Raw genomic sequence first — 17,198 nt, 5'->3', positions numbered from 1 at the left:
GAGGCAGGGCTAGCTCAAACTCCTGCCTATCACCCATTCTTTGTGTGTCAACAGCTGGAGCCAGCACCATGAGGCCACAAATATCTTCCCGCCTTCTGTGCCCTGCCTACCCTGTTGGCAAATGTGCAGTGAGGCCAGCCTCTGAGACTTCTGCTATATCCTGGACAAATGGGTTCTAGTAGGGTGGGGCTTTTTCTCCTCACACATGGTTTTGAAAGTGCAAAGATAGTGCTTGCCCACCTCTAGTCTTAGGGGATTTGTCATTTTCTGGGAGCATATACTCAGGAGGTTGGCAGCTGGGCACTTCTGAGCTGTGAAAAGGATTATTTATTTATTTATTTTGCCTTTTAAAAATTTTTATTTATTTGAAAGAATTATTTATTTATTTGAAAGAGAGAAGTAGAGACAGAGAGGTCTTCCATCCAATGGATCACTCCCCAGATGGCTGCAACTGCTAGAGCTGCACTGATCCAAAGCCAAGAGCCAGGAGCTTCTTCCAGGTCTCCCACAAGGGAGAGAGGGTCTTAATAATTACTTCATAATGCATGACAGTTTAGATAAGATGGTCTTGATGTTTGATCTTACCTAGAGGGACATACCTGTCGCTCCCCCTCTTTGCGGAGGAACGACACAGGACCCTGCACTGTTCTTTTGTCTGCTTGGCCCTCCCCGGGTTTGCTGCTGGTTCTTCCCGGGTTGGCTACCGACCCTTCCACCTCCGTGGAAGGGCGGTTCCCCCTGCCACTTTCCCCACTTCCGCAGGGGAGCGGCACACCACCGGCCAGCTCTCTCGGGGGCTGCTCAGATGTTCCTCAGGTGTTCCTGGTGCATGTTGTCTCTCTCCTCCTTTATAGTCCTCTTCCACCAATCCCAACTCTGCTACCCACACGCCGAGTACGCTGCTCTCCTCCAATCAGGAGCAGGATCAGCTCCTGCAGGTCATCACTCAAGTTGGCGAGAGACAGCTGCGTAGAAGCTGTTACTCCCTTCTCAGCGCCATATTGTGGGAGAGCAGATGCATAGAATAAGTCTTAATTCCAGTAACTTAGTCTAGTCCGAGTTGCTCCCCACAATACCTTTCCTTATGAGTATAATCTTATCTTTCTTTTTTATTTTATTTATTCTAAAGGTTTATTTTTATTTTATTTATCTGAAAGAATTACAAAGAGAAAGAGAAGTTCCCCATATGCTGGTTCACTCTGCAAATGGCCACATGAGTAGAACTATTCCAAAGCCAGGAGCAGAGCTTCTTCCTAGTTCTCCCACATGGATCCAGAGGCTCAAGGAGTTGTGCCATCCTCTGCTGCTTTCCCAGGTGCATTAGCAGGGAGCTGGACCAAAAGTGAAGCATCTGGGACTTGAACTGGCATCCATATGGTGAGCCAGCACTGCATGCTGGGGCTTTAACCTGCTGTGCCACAGTACCAGCCCTGGAAAACACTGTGATAACATGGCTGTAACCACAGATTTCTAGCTCTGGCCACCAAGGATTAGGGATGGGATTGAGCACCCCCTTGGCTGACCTTCCCAAAGGCTGCCTCTGTAGTCCACTTTAACAGAGATTAGGAGGAAGAAGAATTATTTAGGCAGCAGGACCAATGTAAGGATAGATGGCAGGCCAATTAATGGCTGCCTTACATAGGAGTCTTCCACCAAGGAGACCCAACAAAGCCGGTCTACCTCAAATGGTACTGATTGGCAATATGAGCAATCTGGGCATTGGGCAAGCAGCGGTCATGCTAGAAGATGGCTCGTGAAGGGGCCTGACAACTCTACCAAGAGCGACACTAGTGGAAATGGAACTGCCCTGGAGGTTGAAGGACTCCAGGGTCAGAGCTGCAGACCCTGTTGGCCCTCCCTAAACTGAAAAAGCCCTTCACTCTTCCCAACTTCCAAAGTAACCAGCATGGTTGAAGGGATGACCTAGGATCAGTAACATTGCAGGTAGAGCTCTAAATTTCTTTTAGAGATGTCACCTATTAAAACCAATCTATTCAGGCCAGCTCTCCTCCCAGGCCAGCTAGGTAATGGAAGTCAACAGGGTGTCTTCTCTAAGGAGGTTCCCACCTCATTTATGACGTCACTTCCAGTACCCCATGTGAAGAGTTAGATAGGTCTGGGCCTCACTTATACCTGGCTAGGCCTTAACATCAACCTGATAATTATCAAGCCTTTCTTGTCAGTTTCCTTTTATCTCTCAATGGGAAAACTCCCTCTTGGTTTGGACAGCACCTTTCTTAGATACTCTAATACTGACTGTCTTGGTCTCTGTGTATCTAATTTGCTTGTTAGATTCATTTTCTCCAGACTTAGGCAGAGAAATTCTAGATGGTCATGCACATGAAACCTTGAATGGAGACAGTTTCTGTGAGCTGGCACTGCAGCCCCCTTGAGAGGCCAGCTTCTGCTGGAACGCTGTCTTGATCACAGGTCCCTACTTCGCCCCTATTCAGCTGGAAGAAAGCAGAACAGTCTTCGCCTTAACCCCTGACAGCAGCCAGGGTTCCATACACAGAGGGAGGAAATGAGGGGCCCCAGAACTAGACGCAGGCCAGACTAACTACCCGACAGCTCCTTGACTGCACATACACACTAAACAAAGCAGGAGCACTCAGGCGTACATCTGTCTTCACATTAACTGTGCAGGACTCTTTTGCTCTCCTATATCCCTCTTTGTTCTCCTCATTTTGGCCATCTTTCCCACCATGGGCAATGTTTCTAATTTCTCCTTTTATCCTCATAATCATAATGCTTCCATTATTACCATGTACAATTAATATATTTCAAAAGTCTTTACAGGAGCACATGACTACTATATCCCCAGCAATTATGCAGGAAAAACCCAAGACTGCTCTTCAGTCAATCCAATCCAGAGTATAGATACCCACCCCATGTCAATGATTCATATCAGCAAGAAGTAACCAGAAAGAAACTGGCACCCCATGTCTTTATCTATACTCAGAGTCAGGACTGATGGAACAAGGACATAAGCCTCAGTCATTTCAGGTTCTTGTTATTTCTTTTGTTTTCTTCCTTCCTTCCTTCCTTCCCTCCTTCCTCCCTTCCTTCCTTCCTTCCTTCCTTCCTTCCTTCCTTCCTTCCTCCCTCCCTCCCTCCCTCCCTTCCTTCCTTCCTTTCATTCATTCATTCATTTCAGATTCTTCTGTTTCCTTCCTTCCTTCCTTCCTTCCTTCCTTCCTTCCTTCCTTCCTTCCTTCCTCCCTTTCAAGATTTATTTTTAATTTGAAAGAGTTACACAGAGAGAGAAGGAGAGGCAGAGAGAGAGAGAAAGAGGTCTTCTATCTGCTGCTTCACTCCTCATATGTCTGCAATGGCCAGAGCTGAGCTGATCGGAAGCCAGGAGTCAGGAACTTCCTCTGGGTCTCCCACGTGGGTGCAGGGGCCCAAGAACTTGGGCCATCTTCTACTGCTTTCCCAGGCCATAGCAGGGAGCTGGATAGGAAGTGGAGCAGCCATGTATCAAACCAGTGCCCATATAGGGTGCTGGCACTGCAGGCGGTGGCTTTACTCACTATTCCACAGTGCCAGCCCCTATATTTTATAAGAAGTTATTTTAAAAGTTTCATGGACAATACACATTATCATTTAATTTTATAACCATGAAATTTTGAGTACTTTTATATAAAGCATTGTTAAAGAACTAAAAATCATGAGGATTATAGAATTTATGTATGTAAATTCCACAGAAGAGAAAAAGCTGCCTAACCTGGACCTCCATATCTGTTCAAGCTGATGTACTAAGACTTTTAAATTGGTATAATGATTGAAAATTTTAGAGGTTCCCAAAACAGATGTGCCTATTTTTATTCTATTTGATTGTAAGTAAAATATGCAACTTGTTTTTTATTATTATTATTTTTAAAATAAAATTAGGCCCAGCACTGTGAAAATAGTGGGTAAAGCCAGCAACTATGGTGCTGGTATCCCATATGGCCACCAGTTCAAATCCCAGATGGTCCAAGTATTTGGGGTCCTGCACCTCTGTGGGCAACCCAGAAGGAGCACCTGGCTTCTGGATATGGATTAGCCCAGCCCTGGCCATTGTGGCCATTTGGGATGTGAACCAACAAATGGAACCAATCTCTCTCTCTCTTTCTCTCTCTTTCTCTGTACTCTCACTATAGCTATCTCTATAATTCTTTCAAATACATTTAAAAAATCTCCATCAAAATGGGTTTAAATATTTTCAGCTATTTCCTACAATACAGAAGTATAAAGGACCTTTGAAGAAACATGAAAGAATTCTTTTTTTTTTTTTTTTGACAGGCAGAGTGGATAGTGAAAGAGAGACAGAGAGAAAAGTTTTCCTTTGCTGTTGGTTCACCCTCGAATGGCCACCGTGGCCAGTGCACTGCAGCCGGTGCACCGTTCTGATCCAAAGCCAGAAGCCAGGTGCTTCTCCCGGTCTCCCATGTGGGTGCAGGGCCCAAGCACTTGGGCCATCCTCCACTGCACTTGCTGGCCACAGCAAAGAGCTGGCCTGGAAGAGGGGCAACTGGGACAGAATCCAGCGCCCCGACCGGGACTAGGACCTGGTGTGCCGGTGCCACAGGTGGAGGATTAGCCTATTGAGCTGTGGCGCTGGCCTAAAGAATTCATTTTAACTTTGGATAAAATCACCTATTTTTTCTCTTTTTAAGGATATATTGCACTCATTTGAAAGGCAGATTTGTAAGGAAGGAGAAACAGAGTCAGAGACTTTCTATCTGCTGCTTCACTCCCCAGATGGCTGCAATGGCCAGAGCTGGGTAAAACCAAAGCCAGGAGAAAGAAGCTTCATCCTGGTCTTCCATGTGGATGGCAGGGACCCAATCATGTGGGTCATTTCAGCTGCTTTCCCAGGCCATTGGCTGGGTGCTGGATAGGAAGTGGAGCATCAGGACCTGAACAGGTACCCATATGAGATGCCAGCATTGCAGATAGGACATAACCTCTTCAGCCACATTGATGAGCTCCTAAAATCACCTATTTCCAAAGAGTTTATTTTTATTTATATTCTTTTTATAAAAGACTTATTTGTTTATTTCAAAGTCAAAGTTTACAGAGAAGAGGGAAAGACAGAGAGATCTTCCATCATCTGGTTCATTCCCCAAATGGCTACAAAGGCAGGGGTTGGGTTAGGTCAAACCAGGAGCTTTTTCCAGGCCTGCCACATGGATGAAGGAGCCCAAGCACTTGGCCATTTCTCTGATGTTTCCCCAGGCCATCATCAAGGAGCTGGATCAGAAGTGTAGCAGCCAGAACTTGAACTGGCACCCATATAGGACTTCATTCTTACAAATGGTGGCTTAAATGCTAGACCCTCCTTATATTCTTTATAAAATTATTTTAAAAGTCTCCTTCTAAATAAACAAAAGATATCTCTATTATTTATGAAGGTTAGTGTTCAATTTATTAACTGTCTCTATTTACAAGTCAAGCTAACACCAGCATTTGTTCGAAGACCCAAATGGAGGGCAGTGCCATGATGCAACAGGCTAAAGCCCTAGCCTGCAGCACTGGCATCCCTTATGGGCACCAGTTCGAGTCTTGGCTGCTCCTCTTCTGATCCAGCTTTCTGCTATGGCCTGGGAAAGCAGTGGAAGATGTCCCAGGTCCTTGGGCCCCTAACCCACATGGGACACCTGGAAGAAGCTCCTGGCTCCTGGCTCCTGGCTCCTGGATTGGATCAGTTCAGCTCTGGCTGTTGCGGTCATTGGGGAGAGAACAAGTGGAATGGAAGACATCTTCTTGCTCTGGCTCTGGCTCTGGCTCTACCTCTCTCTGTTACTCTTTCAAGCAAATAAAATACATCTTTAAAAAAGAAACTTAAATGAGTCCTACCCCTTGGGCATAAACTCAGCTAAATCTACAGTGTCGTGTCTGTAATCTGTCCATAGTGAAACTCAAGTCTGGTGCATATCTCTCTTCAGCTAGACATTACTGTGTCCTTCCTTTAAGAATCAAGAACAGGGGCCAGCATTTGGTGCAGATTAAGCAGCTGCTCACAATGCTGGCATCCCAGATGAACTCAGGTTCAAGTGCCAGTTCTGATCCAGTTCACTACTAATGTGCCTAGGAAAGCAGCAGAACATTACTGAAGTACTTGGGCACCTCCCACCTATATGGAAGAACCAGTTGGAGTTCCATGCTCCTGGTTTTTGCCTGGCCTAGTCCCAGCAATGGTAGTTATTTGGGGAGTGAACCAGCAGGTGGACGATCTCTCTCTCCCTCTATCTCTCTTTCTCTCTCTCTCTTTCCCTATCTCACCCTCTCCCTCCTCTGTAAATCTGACTTTCAGATAAGTAAATAAATAAATCCTTTTAAAAAAAGAAACCAAGAAAGCAAAATAGGTTCAAGAAAAAACTAAATAAATATTTTAATAGAGTCCAGAACAGACTATAAATGTGCTATAACTGCACATTTGTCACTATGATGTGCTGAATAAAAATAATTAATGTATATTATCCTGTACTTATTTGGATGATTGATTACTGGTAATTAGTATTTAGTTTTAAAGAAAAAATTTCAAGTGACAATACTCATCATCAGGAAAAAGTTGAAACAAAGCACTCTCTTAATCTCACAAAGTCATGTGGATAGGAGAAGACATATCTGGTTTTTTCTAAGCAGCCTTCCTAAAATTTATAAGTTTTTTCAGGCAAGAGTTAATTTGATCATCATAGAAAGTTCTTTGAAGGCTCTTGTTAAACTTGTTCCTCTTTGAAAAAGTAAATTTTACTGCACGATACTGCAGGAGGTAAATTTTTGATTTATAGGAAATCTGAAAACCAATTATGATTAGTCTCTATTTTCTGATTTACTTTATAGAACAGAAATTACACAGATAAATGTAACTAGGTCTAATTTTTTTAAAATATTTACTTATTTATTTGATAAGCAGTCACAGATAGACAAGGGGAAAGACCAAGAGAGAGGTCTTCCATTTGCTAGTTCACTCCCCAAATGGACACAATGGCCAGAGCTGGACCAACTCAAAGCCAGGAGCCATGAGCTTCTTCATACATGGGTGCAGGGGTTCAAACACTTGGGCCATCTTCCACTGCTTTCCCAGGTCATTAGCACAGAGCTGGATTGGAAGTGGAGCAGCCGAGACATGAACCAGCACCTGTATGAGATACCAGTGCCACAGGCAGAGGCTTAATGATTATGGCACAGCACCAGCCCCCACTTTATCTAAATTTACAGTAAACCCATGAGTTGTACCACAATGCTGTTTTCTTTTCTTTCTTTCTTTCTTTCTTTCTTTCTTTCTTTCTTTCTTTCTTTCTTTCTCTCTTTCTTTCTTTCTCTCTTTCTCTCTTTCTCTCTTTCTCTCTTTCTCTCTTTCTCTCTTTCTCTCTTTCTCTCTTTCTCTCTCTCTCTCTCTCTCTCTTTCTCTCTCTCTTTCTCTCTCTCTTTCTCTCTCTCTTTCTCTCTCTCTTTCTCTCTCTCTTTCTCTCTCTCTTTCTCTCTCTCTTTCTCTCTCTCTTTCTCTCTCTCTTTCTCTCTCTCTTTCTCTCTTTCTTTCTCTCTTTCTTTCTATTTCTTTTCTTCTTTCTTTCGGTTAATTTTTCTGTGTCATGAATCTTGCACATTGCATCCAAGGACATGGACCAGGGAGAGAGGCTTATGATTACTGTGTGCAAGAACTCTCCTCTTGAGGGTCAAAGCATCTGACAAGGAAGCTCTCCTAGATTAAGTCCTCAAGTGCCTCTCTCAATAACAAGCAAGAGAAGGTGTGCTAACTGGAGAGCATCTTTGGTTGAATTAACTCTGGGAGGTCTGAGTGTTACTGGAGTCCTCATTGGGCTATAATAATGGGTCATGAGTCATTTGAATGTGACTAATCACCACTAGAGGGCGCTGTAGGGTCAATTACATTTTCAAAGTCATTGACACCTGATTCCCCACTGTTGTCCCTGGCTGCTCTTTTGGGGAAGAAAATCTGCTCCACTTTCAGGATACTTAAGTCCAGCAGTGGAGGAAGCATAATTGAAAGAGCCCACAGCTGAGATAAAGGCAAAAAGACACTTGCTTCCATGTGAGAATGACTGAAAAAACTGTCTTGGTTGGGTAAAGCTCGTCATGGAGAGGATCAAGGACCTCTGCGTCTCCAAGCGTATTTCTACCTCCCAGCTGTGAACCCATAATAGGGCATCCATTGAATAAACAGTGATTCCATACTTCTATGTGGTGCTTCTCTGCTTAACATTGCCATATATTTTTACCTAGCATGATTAATTTTATCACTTCTGCCTGACAACACTCAACAATTTACACACTGTGCTCTGCATTTGCACACACTGCCAGCACTTTCACTTGATGTGCATTATAAACCTGATAAATTGCCCTAATGATTTTTATTATTCCATCAGTGTAAAAATGCCAGTGTCATGTTCTTTAATAAGTTTGGCATAATACTGAAAGGAGGGAGCCTTTGCCATTGAAGACACTGTATTTGTGCTCACTAGTATTACCTAGATTAGGAGTAGTGCTATCCTCTGGTTATACTTTCAATTTGAACTAAATTCTAAAACATGAATGAGATTACTGATTATGAAGATGAAGCTGAAGAGAAGGAAGCCAAGACTGGGCACTCTGGTGGTGTGAGTGAGCTGTTTATGGGTGAACTGTTCTTAATACAAAACCTGCTGCTGCGGGTTTGCCAAGTTATGTACCTCTCAATAACCTTTTTCACGTATCTTTAAGAATTCTGTCACAAATATCATCCTTTAATTTCACTTTCACAGTTACAGAAAATGAAGTTTTGAACAAAGCTGCTGATTATGGATTTCAATTATTTGCAGAAAATCTGTCTTGCTAATGTGTGAATCACTGATGCTAAAATATTCCTCTTATCTCTCGCAGCAAGAAACTTTCATTGCCCACACTGTTGCTGGTGCTATAGAAACTTAGAGTGCTGAAGGTGTAGTCCAAAATGGGGACTGTCATGATGAAATTCTCTGAGTGCATTATTTTAATATCATGCATTTTAAATAATCATTTATTGCATTTTTGTGTTGCTATTGACTAACTCACAGTATCATGTTATCCTTTGCCTGTTCAGCTGAGCTATACTGCAATCTTCTTTAGGGACATGATCATCACTTTTTACCCAGAGATCAGTATTCATTACACATCTCCTCTGAGTTAGGCAAGTATCAAGGAATGAGGTTGTGTTGGTAAATAATTTACTTATACTGTGTGTTCTGTGGAATTTAAAGTTTAAAAGAGATAATTTATCATAACCACCTCAAAGGTCCTTTGGTACATCTTTCTGAATCACTTATGGATGAGAACTCCTTTGAAAGAAGAAATGAAGTAGGTGACACATGGAGCCACTGCCTGTAATGCCAGCATCTCATGTGAGCACTGGTTTGAGTCCCAGCTGCTCCATTATGATCCATCTCCCTGTTACTGCATCTATTTGGGGAATGAACCAGCAGATGGAAGATCTCTATCTCCACTGCAACCTTCTCTCTCTGTATCTCTGCCTTTCAAACAAATACTGTAAATCTTATTTTAAAAGATCTTAGGGTCCAGCACTGTGGCATAGGGGGCTTAGCCTCTGCCTGTGGTGCCAGTTTGAGTTCCATCTGTTCTTCTTCCTATCCAGCTCTCTGCTTTGGCCCAGAAAAGCAGTAGAAGATGGCCCAAATGCTTGGGCTCCTGCACCAATATGGGAGAGAAGAGTGAAGCTCCAGGCTTCTGGCCCCTGGCTTCAGATCAACCCAACTCAGTCTGTTGTGTCTACTGGGAAGTAAACCAGTGGACAGAAGATTTTTCTCTTTGTCTCTCCCTTTGTTTGTAACTCTACCTCTCAAATAAAATAATAATTTTTTATAAAAAAGTTGAGTCTCACATTTGGAAGTTTTAGTAATTTTGATGGGTTGAGAGGAAATTTGTAAAGTTTGTGATACAACTGGGAGCCTTCTGAGTCCTAGCATGTACGAAGAGAATAGCAAGCAGACAGTTGGTAGACAAGACCTAATAGCATTGTCTTTCTGAAGACCACAGTAAGTCCTATGGTCCCTGTTCAAAGGTCATGGGAAACCATCCACACGGTTGAAAGAGGAGTGTGACTTGATGAGATTTTTGTTTGTAAAATGGCCTTAGTACTAAAGAACATCTCCAGAGAAAACATAGAGGAGTACAGCTGAATGGTAAATCTTCATTAATAGTAACAAGATTTGATGAAAGAAATGGCACCTTTAAGGGAAATGTAATTCAGGGAAGGGAGATAAGAACTAGTGAATCTTTTCTCCTAGGATGGTACTTACACCAACTGTAGATATTGGGGCCCTAATTTGGTGTGTTGAAGAGGATTCCACTAGGATCTGGAATAACTTGAGCATCAGAACACATAATTTCAGACTGTAATACATTTAACAAGATAAGAATCTATGAACTCCTAGTGATATAGTACATAATGACACACTAACTAGGACAGAAGAGTGAGCCCTTAGCTTTGATGCTAGATCAAAATATAATAAATATAAATGACATGCTTATTAACATTTCTATGGTCCTGTTTCTAAGAGGAACCATAAATAATTAGAATTTGCAGACACTAAACACACAAAATATGTCATTAAAACAAAAATTATTTTAACACCCATTATAAATTAAACCTGTTTGATTTAAAATGACCAAAAACTCACAATTGTAGCCAAATTTACACACACACAGAGTTTATTTGCTTTTCATATCCAATGTAGTGCATCTCACTATAGTATGCTACTTCAAGACCAAAGATGCTTCTATCTTATAAGTTCACCTAGGCAGAATACATTGGTTTCATTTGCTCAGGCTAAAATGAGAAATTTTGGAAAGCATGAAAATAATTTCTTAACATTCTTATAGAGATAGGCATGTGATATTTTGATGTTTCTACTGGAAGTCAAGATTGTCCAGTTGAGCTACTTAGTGCCATAGGGGCTATATAAAATGAATCATGCAGATATTTAGAAAGTATAAGTCTTCTGGTCACCAAATAGTTTTTTGATTCTTTTAATGTAAAAAGATTCTCATAATGTAAAAAGACAAATTGTATAATCAACTTTAAATATGAAATGAGAAAAAAATTGTAGTCACTAACATGTACACATGTTTCAAAATGTCTGTAGGCTATTAATATAGAAGTTTTTGCAAAAAATTAAATTCATGCATTATGAGAAATCTTATAAAGTTCAGAAAAAATACTTATTATGAAAAAACTGCATGGAATTCAAAGTTTTCAACAAAATAGATATCTTTTAGTTTCATTTACTCATGATTTTTAAAATTAGTCTCATATATAATATATGCATCAAAACCATATATAGTGGAAAAACCTTCATATATTTATTTTTCTAGATACATACATGCATGCTCTAACATTAGAACAGGATAATGATAGGAGATACTAAGCAGTCAGTAATCTGGAGGAATATAAATGTTCTCAGGAAGTCATGAGTAGAAGCTCTCAGAGTTTACAATAATTGGTAGGAACTTTCTTAATTAGAACTCCTGATCTGGCTTCTAAAAGTGGCTTCCTAGACTTTACCTAGTCCCTCAGATAATTTTTTAAATATCTGGAATCTTCCTTTTTTCCTGATCAAATATAGCAGTGTCTGAAATTAGTGTTGGACCTCATACTCCTTGAGGGTCTACATAGCCTTGCAAGCATGCTTTATGGACGTGAGTGAGAAGACACATAGCATTGTTTTAAACAGTTTCTTTTTTAATGATATATATTCATTTGAAAGTCAAATTTAGAGACAGAGGGAGAGACAGATCTTCCATCCACTGTTTCATTTCCCATATGGGAGCAGTAGTCAACTGGCTGGATCAGACTAAAGCCAGGATCCAGGAACTCCATCCATGTCTCCCAAGGTATGCAAAGGCCAAAGTGCTTAGGCCACTTTTGGTTTCTCTCCCAGGTGTATTAGCAGGGAGCTGGATTGAAGTGGAGCAACTGTGCCACAGAAAAGCACCCGTACAGGATACCTGAATTGCAGGTGTTGGCTTAATCTGTTGTGCCAAAGTGCCAGTCCCAGATACTGTGATAGGTCATCTTAGACAATATGTGCTACTCAAACTGTGTCAATTTTCTTATTGTTTTGTGTTGAAGTATCACATCGTAAATATAGATATATTTTAATATATATTAAGTATATAGATATTTCTCAAATCTCTATAATTTTTGAGTCCTCATATATCCATCTCTTTCATCCTCCTCTTTCCCTCACTCTACATTATTATTGTCAGTGTTTAATTATATGAGAAACAAGTGAAATGCCAGATACCAAAACAAATTTAATTCTTGAATTATTACCTTGAGTTGGGGTTTTCTTGTGGCAACTATTTATTTTGAGGTTTTGGTTTTTTAAATTTAAGAATAAACTTAGCAATCTCTACACATGATTATCTAAGTGTGTCAATTGTTTCCATTTTGCAGCTTTGGCAGCATCATTCTCTCATGTGTGCATGTATTTTTCCTAAACCATTGAGGAGAAGTGAAGACTACCCTTTTACTATCAAGTAGTTCTGTGTCTAGTTTCTACAAAAAATATGCCTTTTTAAAGTAATATCCATATAATAATGATTATGAAAGCCAAAAAAGTTAATATTCATGCAACATTATTACCTAATTCAAAGTAATCTCTTCTAAAGCATAGCCATATGAATACTTAATGTGGCAACTCTACCAAAGCACAAGGACATCCTTCTTGAGTATTTGTGGAAAATTATGTAGTTAAAAGTGATTGTGGGTGACTTTCGACAATTCTTTATCTAATCATATAACTGCATGTACACACCAATATATGTAAAATATTATCAATATAAAAATTTGGAAAGTTCAGAAAAATTAAAAAAGAAACTATATCATTTGAGATAAACCTTTGTGCCTTTACACACATATATATTTCAGTGTGAATATAATATATAATAGACTTGATATTTTTATTTTTGTTTTACATTTGATGAGAGCAGTATTTTTATTTCATATTATATATTCAACAGGCAGAGAGATGGTAGGGTGGATGACATAAAGACAGACAGAACTCTCACTGTCTGGTTTGTTCCCCAAATGCTTGCAAATTCTGGGGTTGACCTGGGACCAAAACAAGAGCCATGAGCTCAGCCTATGTCTCCCATGTGAGTGGCAATAACTCAGGTACTTGAATTATCATCTGCTACCTCCAAGTATGTATACTAGTAGGGAGCCTGAAATGGCAATAGAACTGAGACTCAAAGCCAGCCACACTGACATGGGATATAAGCACCCAGATAGGCATCTAAACTGCTAGGCCAAAGGCTTGACCCTGAGAACAGTATTTTAATATGTTGCAACATATCATAAAATATTTAACCAGTCCCATACCACACTATTCAGCAATATATATTTTGAGGTTTTAAAACAATGAAGACATTTATATATATGCACTTTTAGCTCTTAATGTTCCCTTAGGTTAATTATTAAAAATATGATTTGATTTTCATTTCACTGATTGCTAGTGATCTTGAACATTTTTTCATGCATCTGTTGGCCATTTGGATTTCCTCTTTTGAAAAATGTCTATTGGCCGGCGCCACGGCTCAATAGGCTAATCCTCTGCCTTGTGGCGCCGGCATACCGGGTTCTAGTCCCGGTTGGGGCGCCGGATTCTGTCCTGGTTGCCCCTCTTCCAGGCCAGCTCTCTGCTATGGCCCGGGAGTGCAGTGGAGGATGGCCTAGGACCTTGGGCCCTGCACCTGCATGGGAGACCAGGTGAAGCACCTGCCTCCTGGCTTCGGATCAGCGCGCTGCACTGGCCGCAGCGTGCCAGCCGCGGTGGCCATTGGAGGGTGAACCAATGGCAAAGGAAGACCTTTCTCTCTTTCCCTCTCTCACTGTGCACTCTGCCTGTCAAAAAAATTAATTAAAAAAAGAAAAATGTCTATTTAGGTCCTTGGCCCACCTCTTAAGTGGGTTGTTTGTTTTGTTATTGTGGAGTTTCTTGATCTCTTTGTAGATTCTGGTTATTAATCCTTTGTTGGTTGCATAATTTGCAAATATTTTTCCCATTCTGTTGGTTGCCTTTTCACTTTCCTGACTGTTTATTTTGAAGTACAGAAACTTCTCAATTTGATGCAATCCCAAATGTTAATTTTGGCTTTCACTGCCTGTGCCTTTGGGGTCTTTTCCAAAAAGTCTTTGCCTGTGCCTATATCTTACAGCATTTCTCTGATGTTCTCTAATAATTTGATGGTGTTGGGTCATAGATTTAGATCTTTAATCCATGTTGAGTGGATTTTTGTGTAAGATGTAAGATAGGGGTCTTGCTTCATGCTTCTGCATGTGGAGCTCCGGTTTTCCCAGCACCATGTGTTGAATAGACTGTCTTTGCTCCAGGAATTGGTTTTAGGTCCTTGATCAAATATAAGTTGGCTGTAGATGTTTTGATTGATTTCTGGTGTTTCTATTCTGTTCTATTTTTCTATCCATCCCTTTCTGCATCAATACAATGCTGTTTTGATTATAACTGAATGGCTTACATAAAGAAATCAACTAACAACAAATGCTGGTGAGGATGTGGGGAAAAAGGGACACTAACCCACTGTTGCTGGGAATGCAAACTGGTAAAGCCACTATGGAAGTCAGTTTGGAGATTCCTCTGAAACCTGAATATAGGTCTACCATACAACCCAGCCATCTCACTCCTTGGAATTTACCCAAAAAGGAAATTAAATTGGCAAATAGAAAAGAGCTGTCTGTACCTCAATGTTCATTGCAGCTCAATTCACAATAGCTAAGACATGGAATCAACCAAAATGACCATCAACAGAAGACTGGATAAAGAAATTATGGGATATGTACTCTATAGAATACTATACAGCAGTAAAAAAAAATGAAATCTGGCCATTTGCAACAAAATGGAGGAATCTGGAAAACAAGCTGAGTGAAATAAGCCAATCCCAAAGGGACAAATATCATATGTTCTCCCTGATCTGTGACAACTAACTGAGCACCTAAAAGGAAACCTATTGAAGTGAAATGGACACTATGAGAAACAGTGACTTCATCAGCCCTTGTCCTGACTGTCGTGGAACAACATATTATTTTATTCCTTTTAGTGTTTTTTTTTTAATTCTTCTTAATACTGTTGATTGAACTCTTTAATTAACACACAATTATTCTTAGTCATTTAAATTTAAGTGAAAAGTGGTCACTGTTAAACATAAGAGTGGGAATAAGAGAGGGAGGAGATGTACAGTTCGGCACATGCTCAAATAGAATTACCCCTCATGATAGAGCTAGAAATGTGCCAGGGGAATTCTAATTCATTCCAATCAAGGTGGCATGTACCAATGCCATCTTATTTGTTAAAGTGATCCATTAAAGTTCATAATTGATTGAAAAGATAGGATTAATTGTCAAAGGGATTACATAAATCATACCAGTGTGTGCAAATAATTGATAGAATAAAAAGGAGAGAATGATCCTACATAGGAAGCAGGATACACAGCAGACTTATAGAATGGCAAAAACCCTAAGCATCACTCTTGTCTCAGAATCAGCCCTTAAGTCATTCTGATCTGGCTAAAAATCCCATGAGAGTTTCTCAGGCATGGAAAGCCAAGACATTGTGGCAAAAAAATTGACCTAAATGAAAGATCTCTGTGAGTGAGATCCCAGCAGAAAGAATGGACCATCAAAGAAGGCAGTACCTTTCTCTGAAGGCAGGAGAGAACTTCCACTTTGACCATGGCCTTGTCTAAATAAGATCAGAGTTGGTGAACTCAAGAGGCTTCCATAGCCTTGGCAGCTCATGTCAAGAGCCTCGGGTGATTACTGACATCATAAATAAGAATGTCAATTGTTAAATCAACAATGGGAGTCACTGTGCACCTGGTCCCCATGTAGGACCTCTGCCCTTAATGTGTTGTACTATGCGAATTAGTGGTAAAACCACTACTCAAACAGTACTCTATACTTTGTGTGTCTTTGTGGGTGCAGTCTGTTGAAATCTTTATGTAGTATATACTAAGTTGATCTTCTGTATATAAAGATAATTGAAAATGAATCATGATGAAGAATGGGATGGGAGAGGGAGTGGGAGATGGGATGGTTGCAGGTGGGAGGGTGGTTATGGTGGGGAAAAGCCACTATAATCCAAAATTTGTACTTTGGAAATTTATATTTATTAAATAAATGTTGAAAAAATATAATTTGGGGTGGGTGCAGTGGTGCAGCCTGAAGTGCCGGCATCCCTTATGGGCACCAGCTTTAGACCCAGCTGTTCCAATTCTGATCCAGCTCTCTTCTATGGCCTGGGAAAGCAGTAGAAGATGGCTCAAGGCCTTGTGCCCCTGAAGCCGCATGGGAGACCCAGAGGAAGCTCCTAGCTTCTGGATTCAGATCAGCACAGCTCCAGCCATTGCTGCCAATTGGTGAGTGAATCATCAGATGGAAGACCTCTCTCTCTCTCTCTCTCTCTGCCTCTGCTCTCTCTGTGTAACTCTGACTTTCAATAAATAAATAAATCTGAAAAAAAAACAGAATTTTGAGTTCAAATGCATCAGGAGCTTTTAAAGGTTGACAATATATATTGTAAAACTGCACGGAGAAGTATTTTCCTTGGTATATTCAGCATATAGCAAAAAGAATATTCATTCTTTTTTCTCCTTTCAGCTGAAAGAGTATGCTGGAGAAAACTAATAACTTTGTTTATTTACTCATAGACAATTATAGCATTATTAAAAGTCTTGGTGTGAAAAGCAATAGGAATTTAGAATATGAGTATCATATATAACTGACCTTAATAAATCAATTATTTACTGTCTGATATTTGTATTATAAGCCAATTGATGCTACTTTTTATATTTCCAAAAATGCAAAAAGATTATCATACAACTGACATATCAGAGTTTTCAACACTTCTAAAATTTATCATATTATTTTATGATAATATATGATATTTTATCATTTATTTGAAAGGCAGTTAGAAAGAGAGTTTCCATCCTCTTGTTCACTCTCAAAGGGGATGCAACAGCTAGGGCTAACCAGGCTGAAGCCAGGAGCTGGGAGTTTCTTTTGGGTCTCAAATATTTGGGCCATCATCTTCTGTCTTCCCAGATGTATTATCAGGGAAGGGAGATGGCTACTTATTTCTGTGGCAATATGTGTTTTTGCACATGGCAAGTGGTCAGAAAAAAAATTACTAGACTTT

At 40.4% G+C, this 17,198-nt stretch overlaps 1 long non-coding RNA gene and 1 pseudogene across 1 annotated transcript in view; both read left to right on the top strand.

Annotated features, from left to right (window-relative positions):
- Positions 1-17,198, top strand: part of LOC149123280 (uncharacterized) — a 264,057-nt gene that overhangs the window by 72,255 nt on the left and 174,604 nt on the right. The window lies entirely within an intron of this gene.
- LOC149123281 (inducible T-cell costimulator pseudogene) overlaps positions 8,541-17,198 on the top strand; it is a 40,331-nt pseudogene continuing 31,673 nt past the window's right edge.

The sequence above is a fragment of the Oryctolagus cuniculus genome, chromosome 12, assembly GCF_051225735.1.
Source record: "Oryctolagus cuniculus isolate XC-2025 breed Fujian yellow rabbit chromosome 12, ASM5122573v1, whole genome shotgun sequence".
NCBI classification, from domain to species: domain Eukaryota; kingdom Metazoa; phylum Chordata; class Mammalia; order Lagomorpha; family Leporidae; genus Oryctolagus; species Oryctolagus cuniculus.
This window is presented reverse-complemented; position numbering and strand designations above follow the sequence as displayed.